Raw genomic sequence first — 10,632 nt, 5'->3', positions numbered from 1 at the left:
ATCATTAAATTTATGTATTTTCTCACCAAACCTCCAGTTTTCAGATGGAAACATCTTATTTTCTATTTAGAGTTAAAAAAGCGAAAACAAAGTACGTCATCACCTCTTAGAAATGGAAAATTGTGTCTTTCTGCATACAATTAAGAAATGCAACAGTTCCTGCATCCATCAGTTAACACATCTGAAATGAGGTTTTATGTAGCTCCCTACACTTGTCCTTCTTGTGAAAACTTACCAACATCAAAAATTTTAGGATATCGATGAAAGTCTTAATCTCTCAAAGACACCAGTTCCAATACAGTTTGTCTGTCTGTATGACCTGAGCAACTCTCTTTGGTGTCTTGTTAATTTTTCTTACTAGTGACTGCCTTTCTTCCTTTTTTCCTTCCTTCCTTCCTTCCTTCCTTCCTTCCTTCCTTCCTTCCTTCCTTCCTTCCTAAATTCGACATAGTCAATATACAATGCAATATGGGTTTCAGGTGTAGAATCCAGTGATCTGTCACTTACATGAGACAGCTGATTCTCCTCCCAACAAGGGCCCTCCTTAATGCCCTTCCCCCATCTAGCCCATCCCCCACCCACCTCCTTCCATCAACCTTCAGTTTGTTCTCTAACATTCAGAGTCTCTTGTGGTTTGTTTCCCTCTCTTTTCTCCCCCCCCCCTTCCCTTTGTTCATCTGTTTTGTTTCTTAAATTCCACATATGAGTGAAATTGTATGGTATTTATCTTTTTCGGATTGACTTACCTCACTTAGCATATTTCAGGCAGGTTTTGTTTTGTTTTGGTAGATTCCAAAAGCATTTTTATGGCAACATGATGTTTCAAACATAAAGAAAGTTTTACTTCTTCCTTTCCAATCTTTCTTTTCCTTTTTGGTACTAAGACCTTCTATCAACAGTAAAATGTTGATAGAAATGGTAAGAGCTGACATCTTTTTCTTCTGATATTTTGTTATTGATATTTCTATTTTCCCACTAGTTTTCTTTGTTAATATTGCTAGCGGCTTATTATTTTATTAATTATTTTCAAGAACTAGCAGTTGAGTTCATTGATTATTCTATATTGCTTTTCTTGTTACAATTTCATTGATTACCATTCTTTATTATTTTCAGTCATCTACATGATTTGGATTCCTTTCCTATCTATTCTTTTTCAATTTTCTTAAGTTTAAGTTATTAACTTGAGAACTTTCTTATTTTCTAATGGATGCATATAAATACTACCTGTACTGCATTTCACACATTACAGTTATATTTTGATTTTGATCTGACTCAGGTATTTATTGATTTCCCTTGAGACTTTCTCTTTGATCAAAGGGATTCTTTAAACTTTGCGAAGAAAGATAATCTACTATCATTACACAGATGTTTAGTATTTCTGTTCTTTTCCTTCACTCCTGATTTTACAAGTTTCCTTTGGTATTATTTCCCTTCTGTGTGAATAACTTCCTTTCGTAATTCTTTCAGGGAAGTTCTTGTGGATATCCCTTCTCTTGTTTTCACTCCTCTGAGAATATTTTTATCTGGCATAATTCCTTAAGGATAGTTTTACTAAACATAAAATTGTGTCCTTTTTTTCTTTTTAATCAAAGCACTGTACAGGGGGTGTTTCAGTCAGTTAAGTGTCTGACTTCAACTCAAGTCATGATCTCCAGGTTCATGAGCCTGAGTCCCATTTTGGGCTCTGCATTGACACATAAAATAATAACACACAGAAGTGCTGATGCATAGGAGCACATGTACCCCAATGTTCAGAGCACTTTCTACACTTTCTACAATAGCCAAATCATGGAAAGAACCTAAATGTCCATCAACTGATGAATGGACCAAGAAGATGTGGTATATATATACAACGGATTACTATATGGCAATGAGGAAGAATGAAATATGGCCATTTGTAGGAAAGTGGATGGACCTTGAGGGTGTCATGCTAAGTGAAATAAGTCAGGCAGAGAAGGATAGATACCATATGTTTGCATTCATAGGTCTAACAGGAGACACCTGGCAGGGGACCATGGGGAGAGGAAGGGGGAAAGAGAGCGGGGGAGAGTGAGGGACACAGATCAAGGGAGACTACTGAATACTGAAAACGAACCATGGACTAAAGGGGGAGGGGAAGGAGGGGGTGATGGACATGGTGGGGGAACCTTGTGGGGAGAAGCACTGGGTGTTATATGGAAATGAATTTGACAATAAACTATTAAAAATATAAAAATAAAAAAGAATATAATTAAAAACTCAAAAAAAAAAGAAACACAGAATATGTGTTTTTCAAATGGCACATGGACTATTTGTAAAAATTGACTATACATTGGACCATTACAAGTTTTAACAAACTCAGAGAACTGAAACCATTCCGTATATTAAGTTAGTCAGCAACAACAAAAATGAAATTTTCATTTGGGAATTAAGGACTACATTTCTAAAAAATACATGGATTAATATGATATTGCATTGGAAACTAGGAAACATTTTGGAATGAGAGATAAATGACATTTCAGAGTTCCTGGATTCTGTTATACGTGTGCCCATGAGGAATTTAGAGCCTTACACTGATAGAATTGAGGAAAACCCGGAATATATGATGTAAATATCCACCCCATTGTGTTCAACAAGAAGAGAAAAACAAACCTAAAGAAAGAAGATTTAAAAGAATAAATATAAGAATAAAAATACTAACAATTGAGAAAGTGAAATGTTGGCTTTTTCAGGTGTCCAGTTTTGAATGAATAAGTCACAGGGTAAAAGGCACAGGATAGGGAATGTGGGATGATGTTGTATCAGTGATGTTTCGAGACAGGTGGTAGGCACAGCATCATGTATGAGCCTGTCAGTCATCGTGTTGTGCACCTGAAAGTAATGGAACATTGTGTATCAACTGTGCTAAAAAAAAAAAAAAGCCAATAAAATTTACAGTCTGTGGCAAGATTGATCAATGGTAATGAGGGAAGGCCCAGAAAGGCAATACCAGGAATGAAGAATGCTCCTGTTCACATGAAGAACATGTAGGTTGCTTCCAGGGTAGCACTGGTGTGCCCAGCAGTGGCAAGGGGACACCCACAGGTACTCAACCCCCTGAGCTTGTCTGACCCCTCCTCTTTCCTCTGCTCACATGGCAGCTGATTGGTGACCACACAGCAGATGGCAGAGTCCATCTCTCAAAAATGGCGACAGCATTGTTACAGCAAAGGGGATGTGGACGTCCCTGCATCCTCTTGCTTGGCGTACAGGAGGAATACAAGGTGTAATGAAAAAATTCGATGTACCACTGATTCGCCAGAGATTTTCCCATGATGATTATAAAAATAAAAGTCACAGAAAGTGAAGGCATATCCACAGGCTGTTCTGAGCTTTTCGACAAGGTTGAATGGTTAGGCAGCACTAAGGCAGAATCACATCTCACACTGACAAGCTTAAGGGAAGCATTACTGCTGGAAGGAGATGATGAAATCATCACGCAGGCAGAGACTGATGGAAATGGAGAAGTCTGTAAGGAAGAACTAATAGAGATGATGATTTGGAAATAACACATTTTCAACTCAACCTCCTTCCCATTAGGATAAAATTAAATCTTTTACTTACTTCTTATAAAACAATTTCAGCCCAACCACAAAAGCTACCTTCATGAATTATTTGACTGGTGCCCTGTCCCCAACTGATCAAGTTAAAATGAGTCTTACACAACTTTAAATATAAGAAAGTACTTAGTGGACTCTTTAAGATTATGTCTGCTGATAAGTATTACACTATTGAGATGGCCCGTTTTTCATGTCCACATTCAACAATTGTGCTTTGTTGGGCAATGTTATTTAAAAATAAAGAAAAAACTTATTCAAATGAATTAGTTTGTTAGTATAAAATTTCATATCTAGTTCACTAAAAACAAATAAAATTAGTTTAGAAGCTGGGGGAAAAATGAATGTCAAGATTTTTGTACAATGTTTTCTTTACATCTCAGTGTGTGTTTATCACTACTGGTGATTTTTAAGCTTGTCTGGTGTGCCTGCCCCATGTTGGGTTAGCATCATCTGCACTGAACAATAAGAAACTGACATTTAGGGTCACCTGGGTGGCTCAGTTGTTAAGTGTCCAACTTCAGCTCCCGTCATGATCCTGTGGTGTGGGAGTCTGAGCCCCACATCAGGCTCTGTGCTGACAGCTCAGAGCCTGGAACCTGCTTCATATTCTGTGTGTCTCCCTCTTTCTTGGCCCCTCCCTGCTCATGCTCATGCTCTGTCTCTCTCAAAAATAAATACACTTTAAAAAAATTTTTTTAAAGAAACAAATTTATGTCACTTCAAAATTATAATTACCCTTTTCCCTCAATTGAAAAATATAAGACCCTGTTCTGAACAACTTTATGTCAACTCTTTTGAAAATTTGCATAAAAAACAGTGAAACCTAACTTACCAAAGTGGACACAAGATTAAAGAGAAAAGGTGGACAGTCATGCATTCATCATTGAGCTTTGGATGAATTCACTCTATAATTATAACCTTCCTATAAAGATCAGGGGGTTCTCCTGGATGGTTTTATTAGATGGTTTTATTAGCAAATTCCATAAAGAATAAAATAAAATTATGTCAATCTAAGTCTTCCAGAGAAGAGAAAACGTAAGAAATATCTAATAAACATTCAATGAGACTATTATAACATTCATATAAAAACAAACAAAAACAGTACAAGAAATAGAACTTTACAGGCCTATATCAACCAGGAACATCAAAGTGAAAATCATGGACAAAATAGGATCACATTGATTCCAGTGAAAATAGACATTGTGGCTAACATTGCCTTCCACCAGGTATTTAAAGTTGATTTAATAGGAACACTCCATCAGTGTAATTTATTATGTGGACACAAAAGAAAGGTATATAATATTGTATACTGATAGGCATAGAAAAAACATTTGATAAATCTAATGTTTATTCATTACTAAAAAAAATCCAGGAAATCTAAGAGAGAACCTCCCTAAACTGATAGAAAATCTCTACATAATACCCACAGAATACATGGGTTTTGATAGTGAAACTTGGAAGAGAAGGATTTCTGCTAAAAATATTTCTGTTCTACATTATACTGAAGATCCTAGCAAGTGAATAAGAAAAAAACATTTTTAAAGATTAGATAGGTAATTATTCAAAAATTATTTGAAAACCTAGGGGGAAAAGGTCTAAAATATTATTTAGAGTAAATTAAAAAAGATAAAACTGGAGATATAAACCATATTATGCATTGGATATTTAATGAAGTCACTCTTCCACTCCCCTAATTTGTGTAGATTCAATTCAAAGTCTCAATATGTTTGTGGAATCTGAAAATAAAAAAATATGGGAAAAAATAAAATTTGTGGTAATACAAATGGCCACATATTACTAAGTCTATAATTTCATGTTCCAATGTTATCCACTAGCTACATGATTACAAATTTTAATGTTTATTTATTTTTGAGAGAGACAGGGTGCAACCGTGCGAGATGTGGCTCCTTCCTTAGCCACCAACAGTTTTCTCTTGCTGTTATCTTCCCTGAAAACCACAGTGCCTTAAATATTTATGCTACTGGCTTTGATATAATTCTTTAGCTTTTATTTCCATTTGAAACCAACAACACTCTCTTGTGCTAATTACTTTCCCTTTGCATTTTAAGAAAATTTTTAAGTTTAGTTATTTATTTTGAGAAAGAGAGAAAGAGCACAAGCAGGGGAGGGGCAGAGAGAGGTGAGAGAGAGGATTCTAAGCAGGCCCCACACTGTCAGCACAGAGCCCACTGTGGGGCTCGATCCCATAAACTGTGAGATCATGAACTGAGCCAAAACCAAGTGTCGATGCTGAACCAACGGCACCCCTCTCTTTGCTTTTTTTAAGTTTTTGTATAAATTCCAGTTAGCATACAGTGTAATATTAGTTTCAGGTGTCGAATATAGTAATTCAATGATTCCGTACCATACACACTCATCACGACCAGTGAACTTCATTCCCACCAACCATCTCACCACCCTCACCCACTTCCCCTCTGGTGACCTTCAGTTTCTTCTCTGTAGTTACATCTGTTTCTTGGCTCAGTTGGTAGAATGTGCAACTCAATCTTGGAGTTGTGACTTCAGGCCCCACAGTTGGATATGGAGTTTACTTAAAAAAAATCTTATGCTAAAATTTTATTTGACATTTGCAAATGTGCAAAAGTCATCAACACTTTTTCATTATTTATTCACATTTATCCTTTCCTATTAATTCCTTTTCCGTCCTCTGCACTACTATTTTTCTGTCACTAACTACTGCATCCTTTCCCAAACCAGATGCTCAACCCTATCCTGCCTTCCTAGTTAATTTTGGGTGAAGACCTGGATCTCGCTCTCTAAAATACCACTCTCAACATACCAGACACTAATTCCAAAACATGAATGTCTCCTACAAAAAAAAAAAAATGCCTACAAAATAGTTTCCAAATGAAATTTGTCTAGCATTCTTTCTAAAGCTAACATTCACCTAACTGCCCATATTTAAACCCCACTATTCTCCTAAAAAGGCCCTCTTCCCTTAAACTTAATATACAGAATAAGATATAAATATCAGTGAATCAGTCTTTATAAGTTTGACATTCAGTGGGAAAACAAGATGTCAGGAAAAGGAAATGAGAAGAATTTTTGATATTCTTTTTTAATGTTAATTTATTTATGACACAGAGAAAATCACAGAGCATGAGTGGGGGAGGGACATAGAGTGTGAAGCAGACTCCAGGCCCTGAGCTATCAGCACAGAGCCCCACATTGGGCTCGAACCTACAAACCATGAGATTATGATCTGAGTCAAAGTCGGATGCTCAACCGACTGAGCCACCCAGGTGCCCCTGAATCTTTTGATTTTCTTATGAAGCACTTAGGGCACAGCTGAGCATGTACCTCCCATACAAACTTTTCCTTAACTACACACTTTGCACAATATGCACAGTATATATTACATAAGTTGCCAACTATTTCTGTACTAATTTTTCTGAGTTAACATGGCTTCCTTCAATTATAGATTTTTCAGATTAAAAATATTCAAGTATTACTTTTATTAGTTATATACCCCTGAGTAACAAATTACCCTAAAATTTAGCAGCTTAAAATAAGAAATAGTTATCACCTCAAGATTTCCAGGGATCGTAAATCTGAGTGCAGGTTAGCTGGCTGCCTGGGACTCAGCAGCTGCAATAACAGTGTGCGGGCAGCTGCTCGGCCGCCTCAGGGCTCACATGGCCAGCCACCGAAGGGCCCCGGGCCCCACTGGTGGTTAGAGCCAGTTATATGCCATGTGGCAAATTACCATATGCTTAATTTTTTTCTCAAGTATTAATTTACAAGAGGACATTGTATGTTAACAGGGCAGAAGTAATGCATAGGAAAGTGGTTGGATTCACCAAAAATCATTTCACTGAATATCAATTCCATCAAAGGCAAAATTTCTAGACTTTCATCCTGCATATCCATTATTAGCTCTTAAATGTAAGTTAACAAATCTATGCAGAGATGCCTGACTTAAGTCACTTTAATCAATTTAGACATTTTTTTTTCCTGTGTCTATACAATTGTACTTTATTTTTTTAATGTTTTTATTTATTTTTGAGAGACAGAGTGTGGGCAGGGGAGGAGCAGAGAGAGAGGGAGACACAGAGTCCAAAGCAGGCTCCAGGCTCCAAGCTGTCAGCACATAACCTGATGTGGGGCTAGAACTTACTGACTGCGAGATCATGACCTGAGCTGAAGTTGGAGGCTCAACCGACTGAGCCACCCAGGCGCCCCTGCAATTGCACTTTAGTATTGCCTTTGTTTTTCATAGATGCTGCTGCTTTCTGCTTTGTCCGTCTGCTCATTCCTGCTCAGACTTTCAAAGGGCAGGAGGTGTGACTTCTCTCTTTTCTGTATTGTCCTTCGCTCCTCCAGTCACGAAGATCAGGCTGTGCCCAAAGAGACATGCTGTGTTAACATTGTGGTAGATACTGATGCCAAATGATACTTGAGGAGAAGAACACAGTGAGCTCATGAGACTGAAAGACCCTAAGTATTGATTTTGGGGCATCAAGGGACTTTGTGTTAATTGTCAACCCACAGTTAGGATAAGGATGAGATTTCTGGAATTTGTTCTTAGTCTTGGATATAGAATGTTATGTGTGCAACCGCATCCCAGTAGACTCTGCACTTAGAGCAGGTGATAGGCTGGTAAAACCAAAGAAAAGACAGAGAGACAGTGAAGAGACCCAGGTTTATTGGGGGAACTTGTGTGCAGGGAATCCAGGAGCAATTGTCTGGACAGTGTCAGCTGCTGGGATCTATGTGCAGCAGACTTCGATAGCATGGCAACTTACCCCAGCAGCTGTCTGTGGTTTGTCCTCTCCTCACATGACCAGTGTCCCAGGGGATTGAGGCTGGTCACTCAGACACTCATGGTTGCAAAGGAGACACTCTGGGCTGGACACCCCTGCAGACCATCACCTTGAATGCTGAACAGCACTGCTGCACATTCTGCTTCATGGGAATATAGACGGAGGTCAGGATCTCTACATTTTCAAGATCATGAGTAACATATTCAGGGTGTGGGTACACGAGCCAGCCTTCCAGCACGGACCATACACCATTTTCAGTCAGGCTCCCAGAAGCGTATTCTGACATGAGGTCAGTGGTCACTGGCCTCTGGCTGCTGCTCTGGAGAGAGAGGATCGCTCACTTTCTAATGAGAGTAGTACTTCGCCAAAGGGCAACCCTGCTCAACATTAGAATCTGTCAGTGTTGATCAACACATGAGGAGACTACAAAGAACAAAAGTTATAGTTGTTTTAATTGTCACACAAAAAGCATTTGATAAAGATCAGCATGTGTTTAGGACTCCAGTACAATAGCAAAGTAATAATAAAAGGGAATCCCACAGAGTTACTAAATGTTGTATGTGAACAAACCAGAGCAGTCACGTATCATGGAGAAACCACAGATGCTTTCCTGGAGGATTAGAATGTCCACTATCACTGCTCTTTCTCTGTGAGCGTTAGTCCATCCTACTGGGTGTGACACAGAAACGTGTTATGTAACAAGTCAAAAGAGATGAGACTTTAATCATATGTGCCATGAACTCTATAGAGAAATCAAATAAAATCAATAGACTATCTAATTAAGAAGGAGAGTTCACCAAAATTTCTGGATAATGATATAGTAGAGAGAAGATGCAATTGATATTAGCAATAAAACCTATATAGCATAGGGGCGCCTGGGTGGCTCAGTCGGTTAAGCCTCCAGCTTCGGCTCAGGTCAGAACTCACGTTCGTGGGTTCGAGCCCCGCGTCAGGCTCTGTGCTGACAGCTAGCTCAGAATCTGGAGCCTGCTTCCGGTTCTGTGTCTCCTTCTCTCTCTGCCCCTCCCCCTCTCATGCTCTGACTCTCTCTGTATCAAAAATAAATAAAACATTAAAAAAATTAAAAACCTATATAGCAAAGATAATTAACTTAATAGAGATATATAGAACTCTGGAGAAAGTATTAAATTCTTTTAACAGGCATGAGGAAAGAATTGTATGAAAGGAATAAAAAAGGGACCACTTTTTACACCATACACAAAAATAAATTCAAAATGGATGAGAGACCTAAATGTGAGACAGGAAACCATCAAAGTCTTAGAAAAGAAAATAGGCAACAACTTCTTTGATCTCAGCCATAGCAACTTTATTAGATAATTCTTGTGAGGCAAGGGGGAAAAAGCAAAAATGAATGATTGGGACCTTATCAAGATAAAAAGCTTCTGTCAGTGAAGAAAACAGTCAACGAGACTGAAATGCAACTGTTGGAATAGGAGAAGATATTTGCAAATGACAAATCTGATAAACGGTTAGTACCCAAAATCTATAAAGAACTTATCAAACAACACCCAAAAAATTATCTAGTAAAGAAATGGGCATAAGATATAAATAAATACACATTTTTCCAAGTAAGACATACAGACGGCTAACAGACACATGAAAAACTCCTCAACATCGCTCATAATTATGGAAATGCAAATCAAAACCACAATGAGATACCACCTCACAACTGTGAGAAAGGCTAACATTAACTACTCAGGCAACAACAGATGTTGGCATTGACTCCAAAAAGGGGAATTCTTTTGCATTATTGGTAGGAATCCAAACTGGCCCAAAAACTCTGAAAAAAATGTGGAGTTTCCTCAATAAATTAAAAATAAAACTACCCTATGACACAGCAATAGCACTACTAGGAATTTATCCAAAGGATACAGGAGTGCCTGTTCAAAGGGGCACATACCCCAATGTTTATAGCACCACTATCAACAGTAGCCAAATTATGGAAAGAGCCCAAATGTCCATCGAGTGATGAATGGGTAAAGAAGACATGGTGTGTGTGTGTGTGTGTGATGGAATACTACTCAGTGATGAAGAAAAAGAGTGAAATCTAGGCACTTGGAACAGTGTGGATGGAACTGGAGTGTATTATGCTAAGTGAAAAAAGTCAGAGAAAGCCAAATACCATATGATTTCACTCATATCTGCAATTTAAGAAACAAAACAAAGGGGGAAAAAAGAGAAACCAAGAAACAGACTCCAGACTCTCAACTATAGAGAACACATTGGTGGTTACCAGAAGGGAGGTGGGG

The sequence above is a fragment of the Suricata suricatta genome, chromosome 7 (genome assembly GCF_006229205.1).
Source record: "Suricata suricatta isolate VVHF042 chromosome 7, meerkat_22Aug2017_6uvM2_HiC, whole genome shotgun sequence".
NCBI classification, from domain to species: domain Eukaryota; kingdom Metazoa; phylum Chordata; class Mammalia; order Carnivora; family Herpestidae; genus Suricata; species Suricata suricatta.
Note: the sequence above shows the minus strand (reverse complement) of the source record.